This window comes from Fukomys damarensis, unplaced genomic scaffold (genome assembly GCF_012274545.1).
Source record: "Fukomys damarensis isolate Sample0158 unplaced genomic scaffold, DMR_v1.0_HiC HiC_scaffold_21, whole genome shotgun sequence".
In the NCBI taxonomy this organism is placed as follows: Eukaryota; Metazoa; Chordata; class Mammalia; order Rodentia; family Bathyergidae; genus Fukomys; species Fukomys damarensis.
Window position 1 is genome coordinate 13,153,510 of NW_022900933.1, and position 13,773 is coordinate 13,167,282.

A 13,773-nucleotide genomic window follows, 5' to 3' on the forward strand; every position below is an offset into this window, starting at 1 on the left:
CCAGCTCTTCATATTACTGGCATTTTCTTTGTTAGTTTTGCTTTTACACTTGATCTTGATCAAAAGGCCAAGAAGCAATTGGTTTTGCTTTTAAAATCACCACTTCAGAGAGGGTTTTTCAGCACTCCTACCAATGTAGGCTCAGAGCACCCACCTTAACCTAAAACTACTTAATTTTGAGGGGCTGTTTGTTGACTTTACCCTTCTACTCGAATGCAAGTTGCATTAGGGCCTAGGCTATTATAGTGGGATTATTATTATTATTTATTATTACTTGGAATTGAACCTAGGGCTTTCGCACTGAACTATGTCCTCATCTTTGTTGATCTTTCCTTTTGAGACAGGGTCTCTCGAAGTAGTTAAATTGCCCAGGACAGACTTGAACATGTGATCCTCCTGTTTCAGCCTTCCAGATTGCTAGGATTACAGGCACCACGCCTGGACAAAGTGGGATTATTGTTCTAATATGATCTCATAGTCATCATCTAGAAAGAGGATAGTCACAACACATCCTTGATAGTTTGCACAGTGCTTGGCATATAGAAGATACTCAATGAAAATGTCTTGAAGAAATGAAGGAATAAATACTATATCCGAGTCACAACCTACATTTCTGGAAGGAAGGAGCTAGCAGACTGGAACATCTACTGTGAAGCACAGAAGAGTCAATGAAAAGATAATATACCTGGCAGGAGTTAGAAATAGCATTGAAATCCAGGATTCTTTGGCTGAAAGCACATGGTTTATTCAAATAGTCCAGCTGGGAATAGAATATAAAAAAAATGTTTGTAAATCAAGTATTTACAAACCGTATCATATTTTTAAAATACTGGGGGAGCTGGCCATCTACAAAGAATCCAGAAGCAAGTTAATTTGTAAAAGGAGCAATAGTATCCTACTTCATAATTTGTGAAAATTCAGCTTTGTAGTTATTAACATAATTAGTATCAATAACTTCTGCTCTGAAAACACAAAGATGCTTATTTATACCACCTGCCCAGAGTTGGATAAATTTTCGGTGTAAACTCTGTGCTTCTACCGCTTGTTCAAGGTTGTATGCTAGAGACCAGTGGCAGCTTGCACCCCTCTGGTGGGCCCACCTCTTCGGCAGAGAGCACCAGAAGAACACGGAAGTGGCATGAGACCCTCCGTAGGCCTGCCTCTTTGGCTCAACACGGCAGAGGAGACTTGCTGCACTGGCACCAACACAGTGGTGTCCATGTCCCAGCCCCCACGAACAAGAGAAAGAGGGCCTCACTGAAGCTCCTAGATGAAGATTGAAGCCCACTGGAAAAGTAAGGAAAATCTCTGTGATAAAGGCACACCACACCACCATAGTTGGTGAGTCCGAGGGACCAGCATATCACATTGAAACTTGGTCTAACTTCCGGGAAAGGGCAGCTGGAACCTTCAGTAGAACCCTGCAGACCCAGCAGGAGGTCAGAGATCTCAACTTGGGCCTTTCAGCCAGAAATCAGCCTGAGCCTCAGGGGACAGCTGCTGGCTTGCGGAGACTAATTAGCTTAGACCTGCTGCCCACACTGCCTACTCTGTCAACAGAGGCACACCCTGAAGGAGGCCCTCTATTTCTATTTGTATTTTTTATTTTCAAAGTAATATTTTTCTCTTATCTTTAATCATTTAAAAATTTTTATCTTTTTTTTCTCAAAAATTTTTTCCTTTATCTTCTTTTTCTTATCTTTTCCCCCAACTTGATCTTCATTACTCTCCCTTTTTGTTCCCATTCCTATCCTAATTCTAATTGATTTTCTTTCTTTTCCTTTTCTTCTCCTCTTCCTTTCTCAATTGCCATTAGTTTTAAAAGAAAGTGATTACAGTCTCTAGCCTCCCTATTGCTGTTAGTTTGTTCTGTTCTTGGGAATATTTTGTTCTGTCTTCTCCTCTTCTCTTCAACAGCTTCCTACTGTTTGTGTGGTCTTCCTGTGTCCTCTGACCTCACTTCTAACCTTTCTCTACCCTATCTATCCATTCCTCCCTCCCCAACTCCTTCTAAGTCCCCATCTGGAAGAGTAAAGTTGCTATATTGAAGAGTTTATTCACTATAAACATATTTGGGGGCTGGTCATTAATTTTGATTTAATTCACACAGTTAAAGGTGGTAGATTAATAAGTACCACAGATTATTGTTTTATAAACTGTGCTTGATGTTACTGTGTTGCTGATTGTATCACCTGGGCTAAGGTGTTTTGATTGATCTAATCAGTTATCCTCCCTGGTATAATGAAAATGAGATTGCCTCAGCATCATTAGAGACTCAAAACCTAAAGACCAGCTGTAGCTAGAAGATGAAAGTATTAACCCAGGAATTAAGCCAAGGACAGTACCAACAACAAAAAGAGAAATAAGAAGACATTTAAACAAGGCACAAACGCAGACTTCCACCTCACCAAAGGTAAACTCTGGGGAATATGAGGTGGAAAAGTCTGACAGTCAACCATCTGGACACCCTGAACTGATAGCACGGGGAAAACAGATAAATGAGGCTCTGAAAAATTCAAAACAGAAATAATTTGCCAGATAACCACAGAGATGGTGAGAAGAATGAAAGACACAATAAGAGAATCTAGAACAGAAACAGATAAAAAACAGATGAGCTCCAGACCATGATGGAAACCATGAATGCCCAGCATAGGAAAGAAATGGAAACCTTGAATGCCAAACAAGAAGGAAATTGAATCATGAAACAAATTCAAACAGATATCCAGATTAAAAACTCTATAGAAAGCATTTGCAGCAGAAAAAAACGAATGTGAAGATAGAATTTCAGATATAGAATATGGGATTGTGGTCAGTGACCTTGAAAAGAGAGACCTCTTGGGACCATGAGAAATCCATCCAACAACTCTTAGATGATGCAAACAAGAATAGTATAAGACTGATGGGAATCCATGAAGTAGCAGGAGAAAGTAAAAATGGCATAAAAAAAAGACCTGTTCACAGAATTAATTAAATTCTTCCCAAACAGAGGGGAAGAATTTGACATACAGATAGTGAGGCATATAGAACTACCCATGATCAAAAAAAAAAAATCTACACCTAGATATATAATAATCAAGATCCCAGAAAACCAACAGAAGAACAAAATACTACAAGAAGTTAAAGAAAAACAAATCACATGCAAAGGAAAGCCCAAAAACAGTAAGGGACCATGAGAAATCCATCCAACAACTCTTAGATGATGCAAACAAGAATAGTATAAGACTGATGGGAATCCATGAAGTAGCAGGAGAAAGTAAAAATGGCATAAAAAAAAGACCTGTTCACAGAATTAATTAAATTCTTCCCAAACAGAGGGGAAGAATTTGACATACAGATAGTGAGGCATATAGAACTACCCATGATCAAAAAAAAAAAATCTACACCTAGATATATAATAATCAAGATCCCAGAAACCCAACAGAAGAACAAAATACTACAAGAAGTTAAAGAAAAACAAATCACATGCAAAGGAAAGCCCATCAGAATCACAGCAGACTTTTCAACATAAACCCTCAAGTCAAGGAGAACCTGGAGTGAGGTATTTCAAATCAAGTCCTAAAAGAAAACAACCTCCAACCTAGACTGATGTATCCTGCAAAACTATCCTTCAAAACTGATGGGGAAATAAGTTACTTCCACGACAAAGAACACCTTAGAAATTTCATGAATACCAAACCGGCGCTCCAAACTTATCTAAACAATATCCTGGAAAAAGAAAATGAAGACCACAACTACATAAGGACCAACAGAACAAATAAAGCATGCAAGGCAAGAAATTAAAGGGAGAGAATTAAAATAAAAAAATAAAATAAAAGAACCAACAACAGGAAAATAACATGACAAAGAAAAGCCAGTACATAACAGTTATAAGCATCATTGTTAATGGCCGCAATTCACCAATCAAAAGAAACAGGTTGGCAGAATGGATTAAGAAGCAAAATCCAACAATATTGTGTATACAAGAAACCCACTTAGTCTGCAAAGAAATTCAATAAAGGACAGTAAACAGTTATCCATGTGACAGAAGCCCAGAAAAAAGCAGGGGTAGCTATCTTATTTGCAGACAGAATAGATTTCAAAACCAAAAAAATTAATTAAGAGAGAGACAAAGAAGGCCACTACATCCTTGTAAAGGGAAAAAGAGGAAGAAATGAAAATCATAAATATATATGCACTGAATACTAATGGTCGCAACTATACAAAACAAATATTAATGGATATGAAAATGAAATAAGCACTAATACAATTATAGTGGGGGACCTCAATACTCCAATGAAACAAATAGACAGATCATTTAGACAAAAAAATCAACAAAAAAATAACAGAACTGAAGTCTTAGAACAAATGGACATAGTAGATGTCTACAGAGTGTTCCACCCCACAAAATCAGAATATACATTCTTTTTGGGTGCACGTGAGTTGTTCTCCAAAATAGACCACATGCTAGCTCATAGAACATGCTTAAGTAAATGCAAAGGAACTGAAGTTATCCCTGTATATTATCAGACCATAGTGCAATTAAACTGGAGATCAATAGCCTAAGAAACTGCGAGAACTTCACAAACACGTGGAAATTAAATAACACCCTGCTGAACAACCATTGGGTCACAGAGGAAATTAAAGAAGAAACTAGACAGTTTCTACTATTAAATGATAATGCCAATACAACATACAGGAATTTATGGACACAATGAAAGAAGTTCTATGAGGGAAATTCATAGGAGTAAATGCCCATACTAGGAAAACAGAATGAGCTCAAATAAACAATCTAATGCTTAACCTTAAGCTCCTAGAAAAAGAAGAGTAAGACAAACTGAAAGCTCATATAAGAGAGGACATTATAAAGAACAGAGCAGGAATTAATGCAATGGAGACTAACAGAATGATATAAAAAATAAATGAATCAAAGAGTTTGTTTTTCAAAAGAATAAATAAAACCAATAAACCGTTAGCCAACCTTATCAAAAAAGAAAAGGCTCAAATTCATGCAATTAGGAATGAAAAAGGTGAAGTCACAACAGATCCACCAGAATATAAGAGAGGACATTATAAAGAACAGAGCAGAAATTAATGGAATGGAGACTAACAGAATGATATAAAAAATAAATGAATCAAAGAGTTGGTTTTCAAAAGAATAAATAAAACCAATAAACTGTTAGTCAACCTTATCAAAAAAGAAAAGGCTCACATTCATGCAATTAGGAATAAAAAAGGTGAAGTCACAACAGATCCACCAGAAATCCAGAGGATCATCAATACCTGCACTCTAATAAAATGGAAAATACAGAAGAAATGGACAGATTCATAGATACATATGAACTCCCAAAGTTGAATGAAGAAGATATAAAAAGTCTAAAAACCCCAATTACATTCAGTGAAATTGAAAAACTCTAATAAAATGGAAAATACAGAAGAAATGGACAGATTCATAGATACATATGAACTCCGAAAGTTGAATGAAGAAGATATAAAAAGTCTAAAAACCCCAATTACATTCAGTGAAATTGAAAATGTAATTAAAACATTACCAACAAAGAAAATCCCAAGTCCTGATAGCTTCACTGCTGAATTCTACAAGACATTTAGAGAAGAACTCTTGCCACTACTCTTCAAAACTCTTCAATGAAACTGAAAGGGAAGCAATACTTTCTAATACATTGCTGGAAGCAAGTATTACTTTGATTCCAAAGCCAGGGAAAGACCCAAGCAAAAATGAGAACTATAGGCCAATCTCCCTAATGAACATAGGTGCAAAAATCCTCAATAAGATACTGGCCAGATCCAAAGCCAGAAAGACCCAAGCAAAAATGAGAACTATAGGCCAATCTCCCTAATGAACATAGGTGCAAAAATCCTCAATAAGATACTGGCCAGCAGAATACAGAAGATCATAAAAAGATCATACATCCTGACAAAGATAGATTTATTTCAGGGATTCAATGATGGTTCACCATACATAAATCAATAAATGTAATACACTATATTAACAGAGTCAAGTACAAAAAACATACGATCATCTCAATAGATGCAGAAAAGCATTTGACAAAATTTAACAACCATTCATGATAAAAACCCTACAGAAAATTGTAATAGATGGTCTTTATCTCAACTTGATAAAGCCTATCTATGAAAAACCAACACCTAACATCATACTAAGTAGTCAAAAACTGAGAACCTTCACACCAAAATCAGGAACAAGACAAGGATGTCCACTATCACCACTCCTGTGCAATAAAGTTCTAGAAACATTAGCCACAGCAATTAGACAAAAGAAATAAATAAAAGGAATGAAGATAGGAAAGGAAGAATTTAAACTGTCACTATTTTCTGATATGATACTTTACATAGACGACCCAAAAGAACTGCCAAAAGACTTCTAGGCTTAAATGATAGATTCAGTAGAGTAGCCGGATACAATGTCAGCCCTCGAAAATCAATAGCCCTCTTGTACACAAATAACAGACTCAATGAGAGAAATTAGGGAAACAATTCCCTTTATAATAACATCCAAAAAATGAAATATCTAGGAATCACTCTAACAAAGGAGACAAAAGACCTCTACATTGAAAACTGCAGCACTCTGAAAAAGGAGATAGAAGAAGATATAAGAAAACGGAAAGACATCCCTTGCTCCTGGGTAGGAAGAATCAACATAGTGAAGATGGCCGTACTTCCAAAATGGCTGTACAGATTCAATGCAATCCCAATTGAAATTCCAACAATATACTTCACAGAACTTGAGAAAGCAATCCAAAAATTCATTTGGAACCAGAAAAGCTCTAGAATAGCTAAAGCCAGTGTAGGCAACAGAGACATGGCAGCGGGTATCGCAATGCCCAACTTGAAACTATACTATAAAGCCACTGTGATAAAACAGCATGGCAATGGCAAAGAAATAGTCCCGAGAATCAATGGAATAGATTAGAAGATGCAGAAACAACTCTAGACATACTCAGACACCTCATCTTTGGCAAAGGAGCCAACATCCTCAGTGGAGGAAAGATAGCCTCTTTAATAAATGGTGTTGGAAAACTGGATTTCAGTTTGTCAAAGATTAAAACTAGACCTGCATCTTTCACCATGCACTAAACTAAAATCCAAGTGGGTTAAAGATCTAAATATTAAAACAGAAACACTAGGGGCCAGGGATTTAGCTCAGCAGTTCGGTGGCCTGCTTTGCAAGCACAAGGACCTGAGTTCAATCCCCGGTACCAAACAACAACAACAACAACAACAACAACAAAAACAAAACAAAACAAAATAAAATAAAACAGAAACACTAAACTTACTGGAAAATAAATTAGGAGGTTCGGTGGCCTGCTTTGCAAGCGCAAGGACCTGAGTTCAATCTCCGGTACCAAAAAACAACAACAACAACAAAAAACAAAAAACAAAACAAAACAAAATAAAATAAAACAGAAACACTAAACTTACTGGAAAATAAATTAGGTAGAACTCTCAAAGATATTCACATAGGAAAAGACTTCATGAACAAATCCTCAGCAGCATGAGAACTTGCATAAAGAATCAACAATTGGTATCTCATTGCATTAAAAAGTTTTGCAGCACAAGAAAACCACCAACAGAGCTGTGAGACAACCTACAATGTGAGAAAAAAAATTTTACCTGCTACTCCTCAGACAAAGGACTACTATTTAGGATATATAAAGAACTAAAAAAATCAGACCCCCTCCCAAATACAAAAACCCAATTAAAAAGTGGGCATCTGAAATTAACAGACATTTCTCAGATGAACAAGTAAGCAGCAAATAAATATATGAAAAGTGTTCAACATCAAATACAAGAAAACCACCAACAGAGCTGTGAGACAACCTACAATGTGAGAAAAAAATTTTACCAGCTACTCCTCAGACAAAGGACTATTATTTAGGATATATAAAGAACTAAAAAAATCAGACCCCCTCCCAAATACAAAAACCCAATTAAAAAATGGGCATCTGAAATTAACAGACATTTCTCAGATGAACAAGTAAGCAGCAAATAAATATATGAAAAGTGTTCAACATCACTGATCATTTGAGAGATGCAGATGAAAACACTGAGATTCTACCTTACCCCACAAAGAATGGTTGCTAGCAAGAAATCAACCAATAACAAATGTTGGCGGGGCTGTGGGGAGAAAGGAACCCTTCTCCATTGTTGGTGGGAGTGCAGACTGGTGCAACCAATGTGACTGATCATTTGAGAGATGCAGATGAAAACAACACTGAGATTCTACCTTACCCCACAAAGAATGGTTGCTAGCAAGAAATCAACCAATAACAAATGTTGGCAGGGCTGTGGGGAGAAAGGAACCCTTCTCCATTGTTGGTGGGAGTGCAGACTGGTGCAACCAATGTGGAAATCAATTTGGAGGCACCTCAAAGAACTAGGATTAGAGCTATCTATCTCTCTGCTGGGTATCTTCCCCCCAAAATTAAAAGAATCATACCACAGTGATATATGTGCATACATATTTGTAGCGGCACAGTTTGTAATAGATAAAACTTGGAAACAACCCAAATGCCCATCAACTGGAGATTGGATAAAGAAGATGTGGTTTTTCTATAAAATGGAATACTATTCAGTCATAAAGAATGAGAAACTAGAGTCATTCATAGCTAAATGGATGCACATCGAACCTGTACTCTTAAGTGAAATAAATAGGACACACGAGTAAATACCAAGTAGTTTCTCTGGTGTGAAAACTAAAAGTGTAAGTAAGGTTCAAATGGTATAATTGCTAGTGTAAAATAGGAAGAAAATGGCTAAAGGGGAAGTCGGAAGGGGAGGGGAAAGGAAATAAGGGAAAAGAAAAAATGTGAAAAAAGGAAAAATGGAAACAAAGTATACCTAAACTCTTAAGTGAAATAAATAGGACATACGAGTAAATACCAAGTAGTTTCTCTGGTGTGAAAACTAAAAGTGTAAGTAAGGTTCAAATGGCATAATTGCTAGTGTAAAATAGGAAGAAAATGGCTAAAGGGGAAGTCAGAAGGGGAGGGGAAAGGAAATAAGGGAAAAGAAAAAATGTGAAAAAAGGAAAACATGGAAACAAAGTCTTTGTAAATAGGGAAGGTGAAGGGGGTGAAGGGAGGGCAGGGGTACGGGGAAAAATAAGAACCAAGACAGATCATGTAAAGGTACAAGATCCCAATGATAAATGTAACCTTATTGTTTGCTTTAAATGTACCAATAAACAATGGGGGAAAAGATTGCATGCTAAACACAATGATGTGCACCCCCCAAAAGATAAAACAAAACAAACAACTCACCGGCTTGTCTGATTTGGGAGCTCGTGAAAACATTTTTGAGGCTAATTTGGAAATCTTCTAGCACCCTGTTCATTTGAGTCTGGGGAGTGTGGCGCCCGGCTCACTTTCCAGGAGAGGAAAGGAAAAGGGAAAAGAAAAAATGTGAAAAAAGGAAAACATGGAAACAAAGTCTTTGTAAATAGGGAAGGTGAAGGGGGTGAAGGGAGGGCAGGGGTACGGGGAAAAATAAGAACCAAGACAGATCATGTAAAGGTACAAGATCCCAATGATAAATGTAACCTTATTGTTTGCTTTAAATGTACCAATAAACAATGGGGGAAAAGATTGCATGCTAAACACAATGATGTGCACCCCCCAAAAGATAAAACAAAACAAACAACTCACCGGCTTGTCTGATTTGGGAGCTCGTGAAAACATTTTTGAGGCTAATTTGGAAATCTTCTAGCACCCTGTTCATTTGAGTCTGGGGAGTGTGGTGCCCGGCTCACTTTCCAGGAGGAGGATGGATGACTCAGGGCGGCCTGTCCTTTCAGTAAGGCTTCTGCTTCTCTGTGTCAGGAGAATTCATCCACAGAGCCTCCATCCATCACACCTCTCAGTCCCTTCCATCCACCTCCCTGTCACTCCTCAGGAAGGGGGGATGGACGGTCGCTCCTCCCTGAGATCTTGTTTTGGGCAGAAGGAAGGCAGTGGTGACGGAGGTAGACCTGCTCATACTGCCACATCCTTGTGTGGATGGGGAGCCAGCATGGCATCTTGATGGTCTGTGTGACCCAGTGGAGCTATCAGCTGCAAGACTGGGGGAGAACAGCCCAGAATGTCCACTGAGAAGGAGACATTCACTTGCTAGAATGTACATTCAAGGGGCAGGGCTGTTACCTGCTTTGTTCACCACTACACCTTCAGTACCTACAAGAGTGCCTCATACATATATATAGTAGGGACTGAGACATTTTTGTTGGCTGAAGAAAAGAATGAGTGAATGATTATGCACTCTCCCAACAGTCTATGAAGCAGCTTAGAAGTGATGGATCCTTTGAGCCAGGGGTTTCTTCCTGCTCCGGGCTCATCTCATAGCTTGGCGCACTGCAATACCCATTGGGATCAAGGGCACTCAACTCCCATTCAAAAGTCTTCCTTCGTTGCACCAACTCTAAGCTCCTGGAAGGTGAAAATTTTGAGTTCTGCTTACAACAGCCCTCTATTTCCTTTGTCTCTTAAAATTAACAAACCACCCACCTTAATGCAGAGTTCAGAAAAGACGGTGCCAGTGTGCTTTACACAGAGCTGGCCTCAGTAAACCTTTATGGAATGAAGATGTGTAAGCTCTGTCTTCTACACTCTCGGGTGGGAGAAGGATACTGGCATGAATGCAGGCTTAGGACTGTGTTCGTCTTGCAATGTGGGGACAAGCAAAGGTTCTTAGCCACCTTGGAGGTAAAGCAAAGAGGAAAATAATATAGCAGGATTCCCCTTGGCTACTACTAAGAAAACACCTGCCCAGAGTCAGGGACTGGGCTAATGTGCCTCACATATTTAACAGGGCATCGGATGCAACATTCCTGCTCTCCCAACACTGGCTGAGGCAAAGAGGCCTTGGGTCTCCCCAAACTTAAGTTGGCACTGATAGTTAAGACAGACACCTCTCTCAGGACTTGGCAAAAGGCAACTGAACTGGTTCAGCCACTCCTAGCCTCACTTCTGAAGCCCTCTCTTGCCCACCTATAAAATACCCAAGAGAAGGAGGGGCTCCTGGCTTGTTGATTAGTGGGGGAGATTTTTGACTTCTCTCTGCCCTTTCATGAAGGAAAGAATAAAACTATGCCTGCCAAACCAAGTGAAGGAAGCACCAGAAACTAGATTAAAGGTGCTTCCAAGAAGGAGATACTGGTGTTCTTTCCCAGCTGACAATGTGCACGCCCCCTTTCCTACTGCCATCAGAATAAACAGAACAGAGTGCAAAAGTCTTAAGAAAGCTGGTGTGATCCCAAGGGTCTTGGGGCAGATGAGGATGTGGGGTTCACACCTGCAGCTCCTTGCCTGGGAGGAGGCCTGCCGGAGTGGCTGAGCCGTCCTGGTGAGAAGGGACTGTAGTGTACAGTGCTGAAGAGAAGGGATGGAAACCTCCCCTGGCCCCGGCTAAGAATACTTTTACATAGGGCCTGGTAGGTAATGTAGTTGTGCATTCATTACCAGTTCTCTCATCCCTTCTCCTGAAAGCCCAATTCAAGTCACACCCTTCTCCCTAGACTTTATGCAGCTTCAGTGAGATCTTGCTGATGAACCTGTACCTGGAGCACTTGGAATTTACCACACACTGTTCTGTGTATCATGCTCTCCTTTTCCAATTGATTATACCTCCTTAATTAGACTATATGCTCCTCAAGGGCAGGAAAAAGTCCACACCTCTCTGGATGCTGGCAGGAGTGTTTAAACTTTTGGCTTGCCTAGCTCACTTTGAGTGAAGATAAATTGTCTTGGGGCAGCATATAAAATATGTAATATCATTAATGTATATAAGTAAGGAAACTTCCTTTTTAATATTTGTTATTATAACATTTTTAAAAAGAGGGAAAGTGGCCTGAGGGCCACAAGTTGTGTACTCCTGCTAGCATGCAGCCACATACACAGTTGGGCCTCAGTGAAATCGATACTTTTGCTGGAACCTTGCTCTGTTAAACAGCTAGAAAAACACAAAGCTTATGGAGCAAAGGATGGTAATAAAACCGATCATAACAACAGTTAATTTATTGAGCACTTATTCTGTGTTAGACATGGGGCCCAGTGATTTAAATGTATTCCCTCATAGACTCCTTCCATTAGTCCTGGCTATGAGGTTTGGGCAGTGGTGGATTAGTTAACTGGCTAGCATTTACCAAGAATTTACCATTATGCGATAGCATTTGAAGAATATTCAACAAATTTATCCCACTTAGACCTTACTGCAAAGCTACATGTAGACACTAGTATTCCTGTTGTATGAGTAAAAGAGGAGGCAGAACCAGGTTAAATACATTACCCAAAGTCACATAGCTAGGGAATGAAAGATCCAAGATTCAGATCATTTGAACCCCCTGTGTTCCATGCTCTTGGGTTCCATGTCTTGGCCCATGGTATGTAGCTAGTAAACGACCATGTGGAGATTTAAATTCCCTGGCTTTAGAGCTTAGTCAGGTCCAATATATGATAGCAAACAGGACTCTAAAACATTCATTCAAAATATTCATTAACAGAGTATGAATATTTGTTTCATTTGTGAATCTCTTCAAAAGGACAAAAAAGTCCGTGGGTCCCTCTTCTAATGTATTTATCAACAAAACAATTTTCCTCGGACTTTTTAAGAATGGTGAGGCTTTGATTGAGAGATTGAAAAATAATCCCTAGTTTTAATGAGTACCATAAATCAACTAATGTATATTAACCACAAGTTAAATGCTGCCATTTAATAATCCTAGAAGGAATTTCACCCTCTTACTGAGCCACCCCGACATCCTTTTATGTCCTCAGGAAACAATACCTTTCTTACATCAGTTCTTTCTCCGACTCCCTGACTGACATCACAGTGTGACTCCTTCTACCTAGCAATGTGTTTTTCTCTGTGATAAGAGAGCCCACCTCAGTGCTATCCCTGGGGTTTGTAGATCCATTTCAGTGGCCCCACTGGCTTGCTGCTTCTCAGTAACAAGAATCTTAGGGTTTGCTTGTCCTCTGTGACTCCTTCCCCTACACCCAGGGCTTCTGGCTTTCCCTCCTCCTTAGTCATGTCCTCTTGTGAGTTCCCCAGCAGTGTCGCTACCAGACTCCTACTGTTCTTATCTCATTGTACTGTCTTTGTTTTTCAGTCTCTTCCTTCTCTGAACTCAACAGCATGGTGACTGGGTGTTGTCCGATTTCTCTGCATGTCCCCCTTGTGTGGCAAAACACTCGGTACATAGGAAGGACCCAACCACTGTGGGCTGGAAGAGCACATTCGGACCTGAAGAGCTGGATTCTGATATCAGAAAAGACTTCTGTGTCTGTTGCTGCCATGCCTTCCCATGCACCTCCATTTGACTCAAACAGCTTTTATAGGAAGTAAGAAACAAAAATAATTCACCCTTCAAGATTTGGCCCCCAATCTACTTCTAAAAAGAAGTCTTTTGGGTAGCTACCAGCTTATAATGATCTTTTAAAATAATTTGTATAGTCATTACAGTCTGTAGATTTCGGTTGTCAATTGCATTCCTCTCTTACTGTCTCCAACAGTTATTTTTTAATGAGCACAAGTGCATGTTTGACCTTCCTCTAAAGGCCGTAAACTCCATGAGTGTTCGGACTGTTTCTAAGATGGCAGCATCATTTTATTGGCTCAGCTGCTTGATGTCTCCTGATAACACACGTGCTCCTTCAGGCCTGACACTCTGTAATGTTAATCTTCATAGGAGAGCAAAAGAACAGTGCCAGTCCAGGAAGGTGCTCAGCTGAACTTTGTTAAATGAAAACATTGCGTAGCCCCTTT

At 39.2% G+C, this 13,773-nt stretch overlaps 1 protein-coding gene and 1 long non-coding RNA gene across 8 annotated transcripts in view; one reads left to right on the forward strand and one right to left on the reverse strand.

Annotated features, from left to right (window-relative positions):
• Nucleotides 1–13,384, forward strand: part of LOC104877075 — a 30,855-nt gene extending 17,471 nt beyond the window's left edge. For both annotated transcript variants that reach the window (XR_784506.2, XR_002024670.1), the window contains exon 4: nucleotides 13,118–13,384. This is a non-coding gene — a long non-coding RNA (uncharacterized LOC104877075). The remainder of the gene's footprint in view (nucleotides 1–13,117) is intronic.
• The window catches only part of Slc8a3 (solute carrier family 8 member A3), a 151,948-nt gene that overhangs the window by 100,925 nt on the left and 37,250 nt on the right, over nucleotides 1–13,773 (reverse strand). The gene's annotated exons all lie outside the window — the stretch shown is intronic.